Genomic DNA, 21917 nt, shown 5'->3' with positions numbered 1-21917 from the left:
CTCTCCCTGGACCCTGTGTTCCCCAACTTTTCTGGTACGTTATTCGCGTCCTCCTTTGTGAAGACAGAACTAGAGTATGTATTTAGTTGGTCAGCCATTTCTTTGTTCCCCATTATAAATTCCCCTGTTTCTGACTGTAAAGGATCTAGTTTGTCGTTAACAATCTTTTTCACCTCACACACCTAATAGAAGTTGGATGGCAAGGTAGCACAGTGGTTAGCACTGCTGCTTCACAGCTCCAGGGGCCTGGATTCGATTCCCGGCTTGGGTCACTGTCTGTGTGGAGTCTGCACATTCTCCCCGTGTCTGCGTGGGTTTCCTCCGAGTGCTCCGGTTTCCTCCCACAGTCCAAAGATGTGCGGGTTAGGTTGATTGGCCATGCTAAAAATTGCCCCTTAGTGTCCTGAGATGTGTAGGTTAGAGGGATTAGTGGGTAAATATGTAGGGATATGGGGGTAGGGCCTGGGTGGGATTGTGGTCGGTGCAGACTCGATGGGCCGAATGGCCTCTTTCTGTACTGTAGGATTCTATGTTTCTAAACTTTTACGGTCAATGTTTATGTTCCCCGCAAGCTTACTCTCGTACTCCATTTTCCCCTTATTAATTAGTCCCTTTGCTGAATTATAAACTGTCCCAATCCTCGTCTATAGTTTTTCTGGATCATTTGTATGCCTCTCCCTTGGACCTTTAACTATCTCTAATTTCCCTTGTAAGCCTTGGTTTGGCCACCTTTCCAGTTTTATTTTTGTGCCAGACTGGATTAAATAATCATTCTTTGAATGTTTGCCGTTGCTGATCCACCATCGTCCCCTTAAATAACATTTCCCAATCTATCAAAGCCAACTTGTGCCTCATATTCATCGTAGTTTCCTTTATTAAGATTCAGGACCCTAGTCTCAAAATCAACTACCTCACTGTCCACCTTGATGAAGAATTCTATCGTGTTATAGGGGATGAAGTAACAATTTGACCTTATCGTCGCCACTTGCTAAGCAGCTCAGAGAGGTCAGCCCCCCTGGTCCTTTCCAGCAGCCTTTGGGCCAGCCCTGGTGCCAGGTGCTTATTGTTCTGAGCTGTGTTTATGTTTCACATTCCCAACAGGAAGCACCACTTTATTCAGCGCACTGCTCACCAAGTGCCTGGAGAAGGACGTGTATGCTGTTTGCCGCTACACTCCCCGGAGGAACACCCCACCCCGATTTGTGGCGTTGGTCCCACAGGAGGAGGCGCTGGATGATCAGAAAGTGCAGACCATCCCTCCAGGTCAGTGACACTGTCTCTCTCGGATCGCTCACTGACTGGGTGAGTACACTTGATTTCTCTCTCCTTTCTGACTGAGTTATGGTCACACCAGTGCCACAGAATCTCCGGCACCTTTTCTCCCTGGAAAGACGGAGGATGAGGGGAGACTTAATAGAGGTGTATAAAATTATGAAAGGCATAGATCAGGTGAACAGTGGGAAGCTTTTCCCCAGGTCGGTGGTGACGTTCACGAGGGGTCATAGGTTCAAGGTGACGGGGGGGAGGTTTAACACAGATATCAGAAGGACATATTTTACACAGAGGGTGGTGGGGGCCTGGAATGCGCTGCCAGGCAAGGTGGTGGAGGCGGACACACTGGGAACGTTTAAGACTTATCTAGATAGCCACATGAACGGAGTGGGAATGGAGGGATACAAAAGAATGGTCTAGTTTGGACCAGGGAGCGGCACGGGCTTGGAGGGCCGAAGGGCCTGTTCCTGTGCTGTATTGTTCTTTGTTCTGCGTGGCCACATATGATAATTATTCAGACACTATTTGTCTATGGAGGGCATCGTAACTGTTGCCTATCCTACCCCCACTCACCTTCCCCACACACACACACCACATGTATACACACACCACATGTGCACACACACCACACGAACACACACACCACACGTACACACACCACACGTACACACATTACATGTACACACATCACATGTACACACATTACATGTACACACACCACATGTACACACACCACATGTACACACACCACATGTACACACAGCACACATACACACATAGCACACATTTACACACATCTCAGGTACACACACGCACCACATGTACACAGACACCACACGTACACACATGCACCACATGTACACACGCACCGCACGCACCGCACGTACCACACGTACACACGCACCACACGTACACGCACGCACCACACGTACACGCACCACACGTACATACGCCTGCACCACACGTACGTACGCACGCACCACACGTACACGCACGCACCACACGTACATACGCACGCACCACACGTACATACGCACGCACCACACGTACGTACGCACCACACGTACGTACGCACCACACGTACACGCACGCACCACACGTACTAACGCACGCACCACACGTACGTACGCACGCACCACACGTACGTACGCATGCACCACACGTACACGCACGCACCACACGTACGTACGCACCCACCACACGTACACGCACGAACCACACATACACGCACGCACCACACGTACGTACGCACCACACGTACAAGCACGCACCACACGTACACGCCCGCACCACACGTACGTACGCACGCACCACACGTACACGCACGCACCACACGTACATGCATGCACCACACGTACACGCACGCACCACACGTACGCACGCACCACACGTACATGCGCACACCACACGTACACGCACGCACCACACGTACGCACGCACCACACGTACACGCACCACACGTATGCGCGCGCACCACACGTACGTGCGCGCACCACACGTACGCGCGCACACCACCCGTACGCGCGCACACCACATGTACAAGCGCGCACCACACGTGCGCGCACACCACACATACGTGCGCACACCACACGTACACGCACACACCACACATAGGCGCGCACCACACGTACACGCACACACCACACGTAGGCACGCACCACACGTACACACACATATATACACACAGTGGAGCCTGGCTGATTGTGTGCAGCTCCAATGCAGAGAGGAACTGAAACCAGATATTTGATTTGATATATTATTGTCACGTTTATTAGTATACAGTAAAAAGTATTGTTTCTTGCGTGCTATGCAGACAAAACATACCGTTCATAGAGAAGGAAAGGAGAGAGAGCAGAATGTAGTGTTACAGTCACAGCTCGGGGTGTAGAGAAAGATCAACGTAAGAGAAAGATAGCACCACAGCCTGGGCTTGGACTCAGATGAACTAACTTCAGATTTCTATAGTTCAGAGTTACAGCGGATACATGTTACAGTGGATGGATGAAAATTGAAGAATTCATAATAACTGCTGAGAGGAAATTGATCCAATCTATAAAGGGGAAAAGACTGCATGGCTGGGGGAAAGAGAAGGCTCTTGAGACGCATTGGATAAGCTCTTTCAAAGAGCCAGTATAGCCATGATGGGCTGAATGGCTTCTATGCAGTGTCATTCAATGAAGCATTTACCATCGCTGTAGTCCTGCATTACATTGGCAGTGCAGTGATTTTAGACGTGGGTCTTCACTTGTGGTTTCCTCCCTGGGAACAGTAACCTGACGATAGGCAGAGTTTTTTAAGCGATGTTGATTGAGGGATGAATACTGGCCGAGACACCAGGGAAAACTCCCCTGCTGCTCTTCAAAACAGGGTCGTTAACATCCACCTCCGAGGGATGTGGGGACCGCAGTTTTCTGTCACGTCTGAAAAGCATTAAAGTACACAAAGAATCCAAACACCCCACGGAGCTGCAATCACCACTCACACACGCAGCTTGGGTCACTGTCTGTGTGGAGTCTGCACGTTCTCCCCGTGTCTGCGTGGGTTTCCTCCGGGTGCTCCGGTTTCCTCCCACAGTCTGAAAGATGTGCTGGTTAGGGTGGATTGGCCATGCTAAATTCTCCCTCAGTGTACCCGAACAGGAGTGTGGCGACTAGGGGATTTTCACAGTAACTTCATTGCAGTGTTAATGTAAACCTACTTGTGACACTAATAAAAGAAACTTTGAAACTTTAAACTTTAAAACTTTACTAGTCGTAGCTTTGACCTGATTTCTGCAAAAACGCGAATGTTCATCCCAGGTCATCCCATCAAACGCAACTCCTGAGTCGGGCAGAGTGGGCGTGTGAAATGCTCACCGATTCCTGGTACAAACAAAACCTTTCCGTCGTTTTCCCATCAGGATTCCACCTGATTTATTTGCCTTACGCCGACGATGTCAGGAAGATCGGCTTTACGGAGAAGCGAGTGGCCAGCGAGGATCAGATCGAGAAGATGAAATCAGTGGTGCAGAAGCTCCTGTTTAAATACAGGTCAGTCGGAGGTTCCAGCGATACTTTCTGCGCCATTAGAGGATCACTGTCTGTGCGGAGAGTCTGCACGTTCTCCCCGTGTCGGCATGGGTTTCCTCCGGGTTCCTCCCACTGTCTGAAAGGTGTGCGGGATTGGCCGTGCTAAATTGCCCCTCAGTGACCCAGATGTGTAGATTAGAGGGACTAGCGGGGTAAATAGATTGGGTTACGGGGATAGGACCTGGGGTGGGATTGTTGTCGGTGCAGACTCGATGGGCTGAATGGCCTCCTCCTGCACTGTAGGATTTCTATGATTTCCCCTGTGCAGATGAACAGGAAATTTCTGCAAATTCTCCTTAAAATAAAATGGTGACCATTTCTATCCCTCTGGATTAGGCCTGAGAGCTTTGAGAATCCGGTTCTTCAGCGGCATTTCCGTAATCTGGAGGCACTGGCCCTCGATTTGAAGGAACCGGAAAAAGTTGAAGATTTGACACGTGAGTATCCTGCTGTACAGCTCGTACCCACTGCCCAGCAGCAAAAGGAATTAATTTGATTTGATTTATTATTGTCACATGTATTAACACACAGTGAAAAGTATTGTTTCTTGCGCACTATACAGACAAAGCATACCGTTCATAGAGAAGGAAAGGAGAGAGTGCAGAATGTAGTGTTGCAGTCATAGCTAGGGTGTAGAGAAAGATCAACTTAATGCGAGGTCGGTCCATTCAAAAGTCTGACAGCAGCAGGGAAGAAGCTGTTCTTGAGTCGGTTGGTACGTGACCTCAGACCTTTTCCCGACAGAAGAAGGTGGAAGAGAGAATGTCCGAGGTGCGTGGGGTCCTTGATGATGATAAGGAATGATAGTGATTATGATAAGATAGTGATTGTAAAGACTAAAAAAGCCCAGCTTTCACACGTAGTCTGTAACAGAGCAGTATATCGGGAATATTTCCCATTGGATTCAGGGCCCCGGGGCAGGTATGAATATTGGGTAATTGTTGAATCCAGTTGTAATGCTCCCTGGGGGGCAGAGAGGGGTTGCTGGGGGCATGAAGAGGGGAGACATATGGCAAAGTGGGGGGGGTTAAGGTGGGGGAACTGGGGGATGCGGAGAGGAGAGTCAGTGTATCAGCAAATGCATACTGTGGCAATTACAGTAATTGCCTTATTGAAGACAGGCGATGGTTATTGACTCAACCTCTGAAAGAGTATAAATGGACACAGCAGGAACAGATACTGTGGGGGAATCAGAGGAGCTTGTATCTGTACTGAGCTGTATGTAGAATAAACTTGCTGAAGGAAAAAGACCAGCTGCTGTATTATTCCTCCACTGTTAATAAGAGGGAGCTCGGGGCGGGGGGGGGGGGCGGTGCAGAGCTCAGGGGAGGTGGGGGCAGAGCTGGGGGGAGGAGCAGATAGGGGGGAGAGAGGGTGAGCTGGGGGGAGAGGGGGAGCTGGCAGGGAAAGGGGGAGCTGGCGGGGAGGGGGAGCTGGGGGTGTTGAGCTCCAGCTGACAAAGGGGCAGCGCTCCGAAAGCGAGTGGCATTTGCTACCAAATAAACTTGTTGGACTTTAACCTGGTGTTGTTAAACTTCTTACCGTGTTGGAGAAGGGCAGCTGAGGGGAGTGGGGGCGAGAGAGAGGGGGTGCTGGGGAAGAGAGAGAGGGGGTGCTGGGGGAAGAGAGAGGGGGTGCTGGGGAAGAGAGAGGGGGTGCTGGGGAAGAGAGAGGGTGGGTGCTGGGGAAGAGAGAGAGGGGGTGCTGGGGAAGAGAGAGGGGGTGCTGGGGTAGAGAGAGAGTGGGTGCTGGGGAAGAGAGAGAGGGGGTGCTGGGGAAGAGAGAGAGTGGGTGCTGGGGAAGAGAGAGGGGGTGCTGGGGAAGAGATAGGGGGTGCTGGGGAAGAGAGAGGGGGTGCTGGGGAAGAGAGAGGGGGTGCTGGGGAAGAGAGAGGGTGTGCTGGGGAAGAGAGAGGGGGTGCTGGGGAAGAGAGAGAGAGGGTGCTGGGGAAGAGAGAGGGGGTGATGGGGTAGAGAGAGGGGGTGCTGGGGAAGAGAGAGAGGGGGTACTGGGGAAGAGAGAGGGGGTGCTGGGGAAGAGAGAGTGGGTGCTAGGGAAGAGAGAGGGGGTGCTGGGGAAGAGAGGGTTAGCTTGGGGGGAGAGGAGAGGGGGAGCTGGGGGGGGTAGAGGGGGAGCTTGGCGTGGGGGAGAGGGGGAGCTGGGGCGGGGAGAGCTGGGGGGGGAGAGGGGGAGCTGGGGGGGGAAGAGGGGGAGCTGGGGGGGGGAAGAGGGGGAGCTTGGGGGGGAAGAGGGGGAGCTGGGGGGGGAGAGAGGGGGAGCTGGGGGTGGGGAAGGGGGGGGAGAGGGGGGGACCTAGGGTTGGAGAGGGGGAGCTGGGGGGAGGGAGAATTGGGGTGGAGAGGTGGGGGTGGAGATGGGGAGTGGGGGTGGGGAGAGGGTGGAGGTATACTGTGAAATGTCTGACACTGGGAAGTTCCGAAGAACAAAAGGACGTTGGCGTGTTTGTCCATAGATCTCTGAAGGTGGAAAGGCAGGTTAATAGGGTGGTGAAAAAGGCATATGGCACACTCGCCTTTATCAATCGGGGTATAGATTACAAAGCAGAGAGGTCATGATGGAGTTGTATAGAACTTTGGTGAGGCCGCAGCTGGAGCACTGTGTGCGGTTCTGGTCGCCACATTATAGGAAGGATGTGAACACACTGGAGGGGGTGGAGAGGAGATTCACCAGGATGCTGCCTGGGACGGAACATTTAAGTTATGAAGAGAGATTGGATAGGCTTGCGTTGTTTTCTCTGGAGCGGAGAAGACTGAGGGGCGACCTGATCGAGGTGTTCAAGATTATGAGGGACATGGACAGGATGGATGGGGAGCAGCTGTTGCCCTGAGTTGACGGGTCAGTTACGAGGGGACACAAGTTAAAAGTGAGGGGTGGGAGGTTTCGGGGGGATTTGAGGAAAAAGGTTTTTACCCAGAGGGTGGTGAGGGTCTGGAATGCGCTGCCTGGGAGGGTGGTGGAGGCGGGATGCCTCACATCCTTTAAAAAGTACCTGGATGAGCACTTGGCACGTCATAACATTCAGGGCTATGGGCCAAGTGCTGGTAAATGGGATTAGGTGGGCAGGTCAGGGCATTTCATGCATCAGTGCAGATTTGGTGGGCCGAAGGGCCTCTTCTGCACTGGAGGATTCTGTGATTCTGAGCTGGGGGCAGAGAGGGGGAGCTGGGGGCAGAGAGGGGGAGCTGGGGGGCAGAGGGGGAGCTGGGGGAGAGAGGGGGAGCCAGAGGGGAGATGGGGTGCTGGGGGGGAGGAGGAAAGGTAGAGAGGTGGAGAAGGGGGCTTGGAGAGGGAGAGCCGTGGCGGGTGGGGGTGGGGGCGCGGGGGCTGGAGGGAGCGTGGGGGGAGAAGCTGGGGCGGGGGGAGAGAGGAAGCTGGAGAGGTGCAAATAAATGACTTTGATAGAGGAGCGTAATAGGGGAAATCGTCTTTTCCCCACACAGTGCCAAAGAATGATGTTATGGACAGGAGAATCGGACAGCTGGCATAGGAGTTCCTGGAGCTGGTTTATCCCCCGGGCTATAACCCAGGTGCAAAGAGCCAACAGAAGAGGAAGCTCAGTGAGTACTGCGGCAAGGGGAGCAAATTAAACGTTGTGTCAGTAAATGCTCCGCGTGGGATACAAGTGAGCCACACGGACACGGAAATCTCTGCTCAATTCTCTCAGAACTGAACCAGCTGGTCGCCAAAAGAAACAAAGAATTGCATTTTTTTCGCGCCTTTCCTCAGGACATTGTAAAACACTACAGTCAGTGAAGTGCAGTGGCCGCTGTAATTTATTACAACCCTGTTAGGAACATTTATAGAGAATTAACTGACCATAATTACCTGACAGAACTACGTCACTAGATTTCAACTTTTTCAAATAAAAACAAACTTTATTGTATTTTAGAGTTAAACAAAGCAAGCACTATTAACTCAACACCGCAGTTTATCAACGAACAAAGAACAGTACAGCACAGGAAACAGGCCCTTCGGCCCTCCAAGCCTGTGCCGCTCCTTGGTCCAACTAGACCAATCGTTTGTATCCCTCCATTCCCAGGCTGCTCATGTGACGATCCAGGTAAGTCTTAAACGATGTCAGCGTGCCTGCCTCCACCACCCTACTTGGCAGCGCATTCCAGGCCCCCACCACCCTCTGTGTAAAAAACATCCCTCTAATATCTGAGTTATACTTCGCCCCTCTCACCTTGAGCCCGTGACCCCTCGTGAACGTCACTTCTGATCTGGGAAAAAGCTTCCCACCGTTCACCCTATCTATCCCCTTCATAATCTTGTACACCTCTATTAAATCTCCCCTCATTCTCCGTCTTTCCAGGGAGAACAACCCCAGTTTACTCAATCTCTCCTCATAGCTAAGACCCTCCATACCAGGCAACATCCTGGTAAACCTTCTCTGCACTCTCTCTAACGCCTCCACGTCCTTCTGGTAGTGCGGCGACCAAAACTGGACGCAGTACTCCAAATGTGGCCTAACCAGCGTTCTATACAGCTGCATCATCAGACTCCAGCTTTTATACTCTATACCCCATCCTATAAAGGCAAGCATACCATATGCCTTCTTCACCACCTTCTCCACCTGTGTTGCCACCTTCAAGGATTTGTGGACTTGCACACCTAGGTCCCTCTGTGTTTCTATACTCCTGATGACTCTGCCATTTATTGTATAACTCCTCCCTACATTATTTCTTCCAAAATGCATCACTTCGCATTTAAACTCCATCTGCCACCTCTCCGCCCAATTTTCCAGCTTATCTATATCCTGCTGTATTGCCCGACAATGCTCTTCGCTATCTGCAAGTCCAGCCATCTTCGTGTCATCCGCAAACTTGCTGATTACACCAGTTACACCTTCTTCCAAATCATTTATATATATCACAAATAGCAGAGGTCCCAGTACAGAGCCCTGCGGAACACCACTGGTCACAGACCTCCAGCCAGAAAAAGACCCTTCGACCACTACCCTCTGTCTCCTATGGCCAAGCCAGTACTCCACCCATCTAGCCACTTCTCCTTGTATCCCATGAGCCTTAACCTTCTGAACCAACCTGCCATGTGGGACTTTGTCAAATGCCTTACTGAAATCCATATAGACGACATCCACGGCCCTTCCTTCATCAACCGTTTTTGTCACTTCCTCAAAACACTCCACCAAATTTGTAAGGCACGACCTCCCTCTTACAAAACCATGCTGTCTGTCACTAATGAGATTGTTCCGTTCTAAATGCACATACATCCTGTCTCTAAGAATCCTCTCCAACAACTTCCCTACCACGGACGTCAAGCTCACCGGCCTATAATTTCCTGGGTTATCCCTGCGACCCTTCTTAAACAACGGGACCCCATTCGCTATCCTCCAATCCTCAGGGACCTCACCCGTGTCCAAAGAAGCGACAAAGATTTCCATCAGAGGCCCAGCAATTTCATCTCTCGTCTCCCTGAGCAGTCGAGGATAGATGCCATCAGGCCCTGGGGCTTTGTCAGTTTTAATGTTCCCTAAAAAACCTAACACTTCCTCTCTTGTAATGGAGATTTTCTCTAACGGGTCAACACCTCCCTCCGAGACACTCCCGGTTAACACGCCCCTCTCCTTCGTGAATACCGATGCAAAGTATTCATTTAGGATCTCCCCTATTCCCTTGGGTTCTAAGCATAATTCCCCTCCTTTGTCCCTGAGAGGTCCGATTTTCTCCCTGACAACTCTTTTGTTCCTAACGTATGAATAGAATGCCTTAAGATTCTCCTTAATCCTACCTGCCAAGAACATCTCGTGACCTCTTTTTGCCCTTCTAACTCCCCGTTTGAGTTCTTTCCTACTATCTCTGTATTCCTCCAGAGCTCCATCTGTTTCCAGTTGCCTGGACTTAACGTACGCCTCCCTTTTCATTTTAATCAGATCCTCAATTTCCCTGGTTATCCACGGCTCTCGAATCCTACCTTTCCTATCTTTCCTTTTTACAGGCACATGCCTATCCTGCAGCCTTATCAATAATTCCTTAAAAGACTCCCACATGCCAGACGCGGACTTACCCTCGAACATCCTCTCCCAATCAACATCCACCAATTCCTGCCTAATCCGGTTATGGTTAGCCTTCCCCCAATTTAGCACCCTGCCCGTAGGACAGCACTCATCCTTGTCCATTTCTATCCTAAAGCTAACAGAGTTGTGGTCACTATTTGCCACATGTTCCCCTACCGAAACTTTGACGACCTGACCGGGCTCATTTCCCAGAACTAGGTCCAGTATAGCCCCCTCTCTAGTGGGATTGAAGAATGCAGCAATTGCTTTACTCTGTTGAAAGCTTCTTCCTGGGGAATCTTCCAAAACCAACGCTGGTGTTTCTTTAGCGGAATATACAAGGGGGCAAAATAATGTCAACAAATTCAGTACAAATGCCCACAGTAATTCACCATTCCTAAGAGTGACTCGAGCTCGGATGTGTTTCTGGGGGCAGGTGCCTCCTTTATGGCTCTGACCTTGTCTTCCATGAGGTGTAATCCTTGGACATCTACACAATACCCCAGATAGGCGACCTCAGTGACTTGAAAAGTACATTTCTCCTTCTTGAGGTGGATTCCAGCCTCTTGAAATCTCTCTAGCGCCTCCTCTAAGTTTGCTAAATGCTCGGCTTCGGTCGATCCAGTTATGAGAACATCATCAAGGTCTACACAACTCGTGACAGCCCCTGCAGCAGACTCTCCATTGTCCTCTGGAAAATCGCACATGCTGAAGGCATACCAAAAGGCAGGCGTGTGTACTGGAACACGTGTGTGTTCACCGTGACATAACCTCGGGAAGCATCATCTAATTCGAGTTGCTGATATCCATGAGTCATATCCAGCTTTGTATAAGACTGACCTCCAGCCAGCTTTGCAGACAGGTCTTCAATCTTTGGGATTGGATATTTATCCAACTTGGCAGCACAATGAGCTGTTAACTTGTAATCACCATAAGTGTGGACAGTCTTCTCCGGTTTCAATACGGAGACTGTAGGTGTTGCTCATTCCGTGAACTGAACTGGCTGGATAATGCTCAGTCCTTCCAATCACTGCAATTCAGTATCTAAATTCTCTTGTAAAGCATATGGTACGAGTCAGACCCTGGGTCCACCTCTGGGTCCACGTAGACCTTCACTTGCAGGCCTTTTATTTTGCCTAAATCATCATTCAAGACACTCTCGTATGGGCGCCACGGTGACACAGTGGTTAGCACTTCTGCCTCACAGAGACTTGGGTTCGATTCCCGGCTTGGATCACTGTCTGTGTGGAGTCTGCACATTCTCCCCTTGTCTGCGTGGGTTTCCTCCAGATGCTCCAATTTTCTCCCACACTCCAAAGATGTGCGGGTTAGGTCGCTTGGCCATGCTAAATTACCTTGCTCAAGGGGGATTAGCAAGGTAAATATGTAGGGTTACGGAGATAGGGCCTCGGTGGGATTGTGGTCGGTGCAGACACGATGGGCCGAATGGCCTCCTTCTGCACTGTAGGGATTCTATGATTTCTTCATCGGCTGTGCTGGCCACTGCTGGGACTGCACCTGGAAGAAGAGGATGGCACAGAAGGTGGATGAGAGGAATCTATTGGTGGCAGGGGCAGTCACAGAGGCTCCAATGCTTGGGCTGGGGTGGGGGAATGGTGTCAGCAGGCTGTATCTTTAGTCACGGAATTGGATAATGCTCCCGGGAGCCCCCCTCCCATTGAGTAAAGAGTGACAAAATAGGAGACCACACATGACGAAGGGTCGTCTGGACTCGAAACATCAGCTCTTTTCTCTCCTTACAGATGCTGCCGGACCTGCTGAGATTTTCCAGCGTTTCCTCTTTCGGTAGGAGATTACATACCTGCCTGAGCCTATTGGTACTGAGTGGTCTCCCCACAGGGTGGCAGACCCCCGCCGCCCCCCACAGTGAGATGTGGGAAGAGACGATTGATTGGCTCTGTATGTGGTTTAATTAGCCTCTGGATGGAGGAGGTCTTTCTACTCCATTCTCTGCCGCTGGTAAAATGGTCAGAAAGAATCGAGCACCCCATTCTCCAGCCCCTGACTACCCTCCCCATTTTAACAGCACCTTGCCTTCCAACCTGGCCCAGGGAGTTTGACACAAATTTAGCTCAATATTCCAAGGAGATGATTGGTTGATTTATAGAGCAGCGCCCCACCTTCTTGAGGTGGTGAGAGCGGTGAGCATTAATTAATTCAAATCAAAATTGGATTGATTTCAGAAAATAATATTTTTGAATACTCTATGAATAATTTTGGATTTGATGTCTGGTGTGTGTAGTGTATGGAAGAAACAGGTGTTTTTTCGATCTCTGGTTCCCAAGGATTACCCTCGCTGGGGGTTTTCCTCACCTCATGTCTGAGGCTGTTGGAGACAAATTGATAAGAGATTGATCGCTGTGATTTGGCGATCTTGTGGCGCAGTGGGTTATTGTCCCTGCCTCTGAGCCAGGAGCTCTGGGTTCGAGTCCCACCCCAGGACTTGATGCCCAAGGAAGTTCATAACGCGGCCAAACAGGTTGAGAATCAGCCTGTAAAATCCTTCCAAACACAAGCCAATGTCAGGCGGTGAGAGTGGGAAAGATTCCTGGTCAGACATGTGATGGAAAGAATGTTGGAGCCTCGACCATCACTGACCATAGCTCCAGACTACAACACGCGTGGGAAAGTGCAGCAACTTGGAGAATTGGAGGGGTTGAATGGTTGATGTGGTCCTGATTAGGGCGGTGATGCGCGATTAAATCACTCGGGAGGCTGGATCGTACCCGGGAAATAAAGGCTTTTATTAGTAACAAGAATGGAGCATACTATATAACAATACAATCCCAGACTAAAGGGTCACCAGGCAGTGCAGTGACCTTTATACTCCTACAGGTAGGCGGAGCCAACCGGAGTGTACCACAGAACAATACCAACAGGTAGAACACCCCAACCCTAACCCCAACAGTGACAACAGTAACATATGTACAAGTACCCATAGTGCTAACCATCTATGGTTCAGTACCCATAGTGGTAACCATCTATGGTTCACCACAGGCGGCATGGTGGCACAGTGGTTAGCACTATTGCCTCACCGCGCCAGGGACCTCGATTCGATTCCCAGCTTGGGTCACTGTCTGTGTGGAGTTTGCATGTTCTCCCCGTGTCTGCGTGGGTTTCCTCCGGGTGTTCCAGTTTCCTCCCACAGTCCAAAAAACGTGCTGGTTAGGTGCATTGCCCGTGCTAAATTCTCCCTCAGTGTACCCGAACAGGCGCCGGAGTGTGGCGACCAGGGGACTTTCACACTAACTTCATTGCAGTGTTAATGTAAGCCTACTTGTGACATCTGAGAGTACCTGAGAGCTGGCACTCAGCCTCTGCGAGGTAGCGGTCAGTACACCAGACGGCAACAGCGCCCCTTTGCCGACAGGTTTGATGACAAAGTCGGGGTTGGACCTGAGGGAGTGAAGAGCGGAAAGTTCAGAAGGAGAGAGGTTGGAATGGGTGAGGGGGAGGCAGAAAAATTAAGATGACCAATGTCCTGTTGACTGTTCCCAGTGAAAAGATTGAGGGCAGGGGTAATTGTCTCGGTGGGGGTGTCCAATTGGAGGCAGAATGTTGGAGGCACATGAAAGGATCTGTGGAACAGGGGGAGGACTCTTGCCCAAAGAAGTGGGCACGGAGTCGAAGGCGGCAGAAGAAGAGTTCACATCATGTTGAGCCCGGAATTCATTGAGGTGGGGACGTAAGGGTACAAAGCTGAGTGCTTTGCTGAGAACAGCACGCTCAGCCTCAGAGAAGGGAGGGTCGGAGGATATGGTGAACACACGGCAAGGGCTGGCGCTAGAAGAGATGGAGTTTGAGGGATTTGGGACTGGCGGAGAGCCGAGGATGGGCAGTGGTGTTGATGAGTTGTTGAAGCCTGTGTTCCTTAACATCTGCAAGAAACAGGAAAAGTTTTTTGTTAAGACACCGAATGATGCGGAGGATGAAACGAAACTGGGGACAGGGACAGCTTTGAGAGAGAGTAAGACAGTGCTGCTGGAGTGACTCTGAGCTGACAGCTTCTTGTCGAAACCACAGCAGATCCCTCACTTCCTGCGCGGAAGAGTACTTTGTGCTGAGAAGGAGGCATTTAGTTGTGCCTTGAAGCTGTGGCCGTTGTCTCGAACACTCAGTTGTGATGGCTTTCATGGTTGGATTACCTATAAGCACTCACGTTGGTGGGATTATTGCTTTGGGCAGAGAGTGGGAGACTGTACGTGAATAATAAACCCAGTGCATAATGAACACGGCAGATCTAACTGTGCCTGTCCCCATAATGAAGTCAAATTAATGAAACATCACATTTCTTGTGACAGGATTGTTACTTCACAATCTCTGACGGAGTTGTACAGTCATTCCTCCCAGCTTCTCAAACTGCTGCTGATTTCATCAGCAAACTTTGTTCCAGGACTTTGTTTTAGAAAAGAATAGATGAATAATTTTGGTCGGATGTATTAGTTCAGAGAGGCTCCTTATTTTAACTTTGCTTTCTTTCAAAAGGTTATCATTGCCACCTCTTGTTCTTTACTGGACTGAAATGTCTGAGATCAGATGAATGATTCATGGCCTAACATTGCCACAAATAAAATGAAACTCGTTTTCCAGCTCAGGATGCCTTATCCCACTGTAAACCCACACTGTTCAAACTCTGATCACACCCCCCCACTCCCCCCCACCCCAAACTCACTCTCCCCCAGGAAGTCCTTGGTGAGTCTCACTCGAATTCCAATATGCTTTTGATTTTGGTTGGAGAAGATATTAAACGAACCCTGTTTACTTGTGGCGCGGTGGGTTAGTGTCCCTGCCCCTGAGCCAGAAGGTCCAGGTTCGTAATCCCAATCCAGGACTTGACGGCCAAGGACGACACATTCTAAACGTGGTCAAACAGGTTAACCATCAACCTGCAAATCCTTCCAAACATGCCAGCGGCAGGCGGTAAGAGTGGGAGAGATACCTGGTTAGGCATTTTTTTGGCACGTAGCAATTAGAAACAGGAGAAGTGTCAGGAAACAGAGGTAGTTTAAGTGATCTATACATTTTTTGTTAAATATTAGAAACATGGTACAGATTTAGGTCGGATTAATTTAGTGTTTGTCCCGGAAAGGGCACAACCCAGGTTAGATTCATGTTAAACAAAGTTGTTTGTATATGTGGGGGAAACTGTTTTCTGCGTTGTGCTGAGTGAGTTTACGATGAGGAAAGTAAACACAAGCTGGTGGAAAGAATGAGATGTTGCTTAGCAGCTAAAGGGGCACTTTTCGGGAGAAAACCTTTTGCGTCTTAATGATTCACTGAATCCAGGTAGTTGGAGATAGGATGCTAGAGAGGGGACAGCTCCCAGCTCTGCTAGAAACTGGAAAGCTGTACATTGGAGTAATAGGCATGAAAGCAAGCTCCCAAGAAGCTCAAGGGCGGTTAATTCTGGAAACTCCCAAGTTTCCCGGAAGACTGAAGTGAAAGGATGAAAGAGGAATGCCATTGGAACAAGACACTGGCCCCTGAAAAGCTGGAAGTGCAGACCTGTGTGAAGTCAGTGAGGGAAAAGCCAGACATCTGAAGCAATCATAAGCTTGGTAGCCTTACTTCCAGCCTTTTGAAACAATAGTATTCTGTTGGGGACTCAGTACCCGGGAGTTTTTGTGTAGAGGTTTGGATGCATGTTGCAATTAAAAACAAAGGAATACTGAAAGGAGAGTTGGAAAACCTGGATGTGGGTCCTTGCTAAAACAGCTGAGAGAAAGCCTTGTTTGAAAGGATAATTGGAAAACCTGGAGGTGGATCCTTGATGAAAACACCTGATGGAAATAATTGGTTGAAAGAAGATTTTAAAGCATTTTTTTTGAGAGTGGAATTCAGAATCATTCATGTGACAATCATCTGAGGAGGGGGAATTTGAGGCGAAATAGATGGAAGATCGATTGAGTGGCATCTGCCACTGGGATTCAGAGAGGGGTGTTGTCTGACCACAGTTAGCCTCTTGAGTTACAGGGACTGTGTGGTTATTGAGAGCATTGTAGTATGAGTTATGTTGTGTGACCTGTGCTATTCTTGAAATCTGAGTACATTTGTGAAAATAAGAGGGGAGTGAAGAAATATTGCATTATTATCAAATTTTCAAAGTTGTCCTGAGATTCGTTATTACTACATATTCTAAAACAAAAGTGAGAGTTAGGGTCTATTGAGCTGGGCATCCATTCTGGGATCTCCCTGTTCAGTAGTAACACCAATCATAACAAAAGATGCCTCGAGCCTGCTCCACCATTCAATAAGACCCTGACGGATCTGATTGTAACCTCAACCCCACATTCCTGCCGACCCCCGATAACCTTTCACCCCCTTATTAATCAAGAATCTATCCAGCTCTGCCTTAAAAACATTGAAAGACTCTGCTTCCACTGCCTTTTGAAGAAGAGAGCACTCCCTGAGAAGAGAATAATTCACTTCATCTCTGTCTTAAATGAGCGACCCCTTATTTTTAAACAGTGACCCCTCATTCTAGATTCTCCCAGAAGAGGAAACATCCTCTCCACATCCACCCTGTCAATACCCCTCAGGATCATAAATGTTCTGATCAAGTCACCTTTTATTCTTTTAAACTCCGGCAGATACCAGCCTAACCTCATTAGACAGCCCACCTTTCCCTCATGTTAGAACTTTGCAGCTTCTACCATAGATCTCGCTGACAAAATGTATGTAAAAGTGCAGTGACTTGCACTCCCTGAGTGGGATTTTCTGGCCGTGCTCTCCCCAAGGCTGGAAAACCCTGCCCGAGGTCAATAGATCTTTGCATGATCCATGTCCCGCCCGCTACGATTCCTGTGGCGGGGGGGGTGGGGGGGTGGAGGCTGTTGGGAGAATTTCATCCCCTGAGTGACTGGAACACGTTGCCTCCATAGAATAAATTTTGAAGCTCTTCATCTGAATCCAACCTCAACAACATCAGTGGTGGCCTGTCCTGTTTACCACTCTCTCCTTCAGCCAGTTTCTGGCAAAGAGCCTCCCACCTTTGATAGAATTATTTAAAAATGTGATCGAGTGTGTGGATGAGGGAAGTGCAGTTGATGTAGTTTATATGGATTTTAGCAAAGCCTTTGACAAGGTCCCACATGAGAGACTGATTGAGAAGGTTGAAGCACATGGAATTCAGGGAAACTTGGTGAGATGGATCAGAAACTGGCTTAGTCTTGGACCTGTCAAGTGGCGATGGTTAGATCCTCTCTTGTTGGAGATGGTCATTGTCTGGCTCTTGGGCAACGCGGTGGCACAGTGGTTAGCACTGCTGCCTCAAAGCGCCAGGGACCCGGGTTCAATTCTGGCCTTAGGTCATTGTCTGTGTGGAGTTTGCACGTTCTCCCTGTGTCTGCGTGGGTTTCCTCTGGGTGCTCCGGTTTCAACCCACAGTCCAACGATATGCCAGTTAGGTGGACTGGTCTTGCTAAATTGCTTCTTAGCATCCAAAGATAGGTTAGGGGGATTAACGGGGTAAAATACGTGTGATTACCAGGATAGGATTGAGGGGATAGGGCATGGGTAAGAGTCGGTGCAGATTCGATGGGCCGAAATGCCTCCTTCTGCACTGTAGGGATTCTATGATTATATGAATATTACTTGCCACTTGTCATTCCAAGCCTGGATATTGTCCAGATCTTGCTGCATTTGAACATGGACTGCTTCAGTATCTGAGGAGTTGTGAATGGTGCTGAACATTGTGCAATCATCGGCGAACATCCCCACTTCTGACCTTATGATGGAGGGAAGGTCATTGATGAAGTAGCTGAAGATTGTTGGTCCGAGGACACTACCTTGAGGGACTCCTGCAGAGATGTCCCTGGATTGAAATGATTGCTCTTCAATCACCACCACCATTTTCCTTTGTGCCAGCTATGACTCTAACCAACGTAGAATTCCCTCCTGATTCCCATTGATTCCAGCTTTGCGGGGGCTCCTTGATGCCACACTCAGTCAAGTGCACCCTTGATGCCAAGGGCAATAACTCTCACCTCACCCTCTGGAATTCAGCTCTTTTGTCCATGTTTGAACCAAGACTGTAATAAGGTCAGGAGCTGAGTGGAACCCAAACTGGGCGTCACTGAGCAGGTTCCTGCTGAGTAAGTGCCGCTTGATTACGACTCTCACCAACTTTTACAGATACACCATAGAAAGCATTCTTTCTGGTTGTATCACAACTTGGTATGGCTCCTGCTCTGCCCAAGACCACAAGAAACTCCAAAAGGTCATGAACGTAGCCCAGTCCATCACGCAAACCAGCCTCCCATCCATTGACTCTGTCTACACTTCCCGCTGACTCTGTCTACACTTCCTGCTGACTCAGTCTACACTTCGTGCTATACAGACAAAGCATACCGTACATAGAGAAGGAAAGGAGAGAGTGCAGAATGTAGTGTTACAGTCATAGCTGGGGTGTAGAGAAAGATTAACTTAATATAAGGTAGGTCCATTCAAAAGTCTGATGGCAGCAGGGAAGAAGCTGTTCTTGAGTTGGTTTGTATCTTTTTCCCGATGGAGGAAGGTGGAAGAGAGAATGTCCTGGGTGTGTGGGGTCCTTGATTATGCTGGCTGCATTTCCGAGGCAGCCAGAAGTGTAGACAGAGTCAGTGGATGAGAGGCTGGTTTGAGTGATGGACTGGGCTTCATTCACGACCATTTGTAGTTTCTTGCGGTCTTGGACAGAGTAGGAGCCATACCAAGCTGTGATACAACCAGAAAGAGTGCTTTCTATGGTGCATCTATAGAAGTTGATGAATAGTGGACATGCCAAATTTCCCTAGTCTTCTGAGAAAGTAGAGGCGTTGGTGGGCTTTCTTAACTATAGCGTCGGTGTGAAGGGACCAGGACAGGTTGTTGGTGATCTGGACACCTAAAAACTTGAAGCTCTCAATCATTGTCGAGGTGTCAAATATGCAAGAGCAAACTCTCTACTCCCCTTCCCCTCCCCCTTGACCCTGTAGTCCTGCAAAATTATTTCTCTTCAGATAATTATCCAATTCTCTTTCGAAGAGTTGTGAAGTAGGAATCACAGCAGCCAATTTGTACACAGCAAGCTCCCACCATCAGTGACTTGTTCATCTGTTTTAGAGATGTTTATTGAGGGATAACTATTAACCAGACATGAGGACAGCTCGACTGTTCCTCCTTGAAAAGGGATCTTTAGCGATTATCTGAGGGCGAACGGGGCCTCGGTTTAATGTTTCATCCAAAAGGCAGCACCAAGACTCTCTTCTTGGATTAGACCACCAGAGCCCTGTGGCAAACGCAATATACTGCGGATGCTGGAATCTGAAACAAAAACAGAAAATGCTGGAAGATCTCAACAGGTCTGACAGCATCTGTGGAGAGAGGATAGAGCCAATGTTTCGTGTCTGGATGACCCTCTCCTGACTCGAATCATTGGCTCTATTCTCTCTCCACAGCCCTGTGACGATTGTTTTAGTCTCTGAGACACGGCTGACACAGTCCAGGGGATCCAGGCCCAATCCTTCAGCTCTGCAGGAGTCAGCCAACATCAGCAGCAGGTGGCACGGTGACACAGTGGTTAACACTGCTGCTACACAGTGCCAGGGACCCGGGTTCGATTCCCGGCTTGGGTCACTGCCTGTGTGGAGTTTGCACGTTCTCCCCGTGTCTGCGTGGGTTTCCTCCGGGTGCTCCGGTTTCCTCCCACAGTCCAAAGATGTGCGGGTTCGGTGGATTGGCCATGCTAAATTTCCCCCTAGTGTCAGGTGGATTAGCTGGGTAAATAAATGGGGGTTATGGGGATAGGGCGTCGTTAGGATTGTGGTCGGTGCAGATTCGATGGGCTCAATGGCTCCTTCTGCACTGTAGGATTCTATGATTCTAACAAGACTACTGTTCCTGACTGAGAGAAGGAAAATCTGTCTGGGTCCAGCCCTGTCCCCCCTCCCCCCACCGTCCCCTCCCCCCATTGCCTCTCCCCACCCCCCACATCGCCAGCCCGTGTTTCCCTGAGGATAGTGGATAGGAAGGGAATTGGGTCCTCCAGGAGATAAGTAGCCCTGCTCCTTAAGGAAGAGTGGTATTGCGGGTGAGTTAGTGCGGGGGCAGGCGGTGATTACCCTCCCACAATCTTCATTCCTGTCGGGGTTAATGGGGGTCAAACCTCATCGAACAGGCCCGCAGGGTGAACACTGGGAACAGGAGTCTCAGAGAACGGGCCACTGAGAACGCCCAGGTTTCTTTGAAACAGCATGGCCTTTGATGAAGCGATTGTAAAACATTGAGATCCAGAAGCAGAAAGGGAAGGAAGGATCAAAGTGCATTTGTGTAATTTTCTGCAGTGATTAATAGACCATAAAGGAGAATAGAGAGACCTCCAGCTGATTAATGATGATTCAAAGTGTCGTTTGACTTTGCTCCAAGACTCTGTTAACAGCTCCATTGAAGCGGAGCATGAAGGCTTCATCCATGGTGATATGTTGCAGTGAAGCACCTCCCCTCCAGCCCGTTTTTCTCTCTTCCTCTCCTCAAGGCTCTCGCATGTGGTACTAAATATCTCCCCGATCAGCAGCTAGCTACCTCACCTGATTGGCCATTCACTGTGTGGGTACGGTTACGCCCACATCTGAGCAGAATTTTCCACTCTGGACAAAAGTCCATTGATGGGAGCGGGAAGTCGGAGTGACGTTCACAATCACAGCACAGAAGGAGACCATTTGGCCCACCATGTCTGCTTCATGACTTTGTGCCATTTCCCTGGCTTTTCCCCGTACCCTTACACAATGTTTCTATTCAAATAATCATCCATGGTTGGTGCAAAAGGTTGGAGGTTGGTGCAAAAGGTTGGATTTCATGGGATAAAGGGGGAGGTGGCTAGATGGGTGGAGAACTGGCTTGGTCACAGAAGACAGAGGGTGGTAGTGGAAGGGTCTTTTTCCAGCTGGAGGCCTGTGACTAGTGGTGTTCCGCAGGGCTCTGTATTGGGACCTCTGCTGTTTGTGATTTATATAAACGATCTGGAAGAAGGTGTAACTGGGGTGATCAGCAAGTTTGCGGACGACACAAAATTGGCTGGTCTTGCAGATAGTGAGGAACATTGTCAGAGGCTACAGATGGATATAGATAGGCTGGAAATTTGGGCAAAGAAATGGCAGATGGAATTCAATCCAGATAAATGCGAAGTGATGCATTTTGGTAGAGCTAATGTAGGGGGGAGCTATACGATAAATGGCAGAACCATAAAGGGTGTAGATACGCAGAGGGACCTGGGTTTGCAAGTCCACAGATCCTTGAGGGTGACGTCACAGGTGGAGAAGGTGGTGAAGAAGGCATATGGCATGCTTGCCTTTATAGGACGGGGCATAGAGTATAAAAGTTGGGGTCTGATGTATAGAACGTTGGCCCGGCTGCATTTGGAATACTGCGTCCAGTTCTAGTCGCCACACTACCAGAAGGACGTGGAGGCTTTAGAGAGAGTGCAGAAGAGGTTTACCAGGATGTTGCCTGGTATGGAGGGGCTTAGTTATGAGGAGAGATTGGGTAAACTGGGGTTGTTCTCA

The 21917-nt window shown here is 49.5% G+C and overlaps 1 pseudogene; it reads left to right on the top strand.

Moving 5' to 3' along the window:
• Positions 1–20846, top strand: part of LOC144482157 (X-ray repair cross-complementing protein 6-like) — a 48111-nt pseudogene extending 27265 nt beyond the window's left edge.
• Positions 20847–21917: the final 1071 nt, after the last annotated feature.

This window comes from Mustelus asterias, assembly GCF_964213995.1.
Source record: "Mustelus asterias chromosome 26 unlocalized genomic scaffold, sMusAst1.hap1.1 SUPER_26_unloc_40, whole genome shotgun sequence".
NCBI lineage: Eukaryota > Metazoa > Chordata > Chondrichthyes > Carcharhiniformes > Triakidae > Mustelus > Mustelus asterias.
This window is presented reverse-complemented; position numbering and strand designations above follow the sequence as displayed.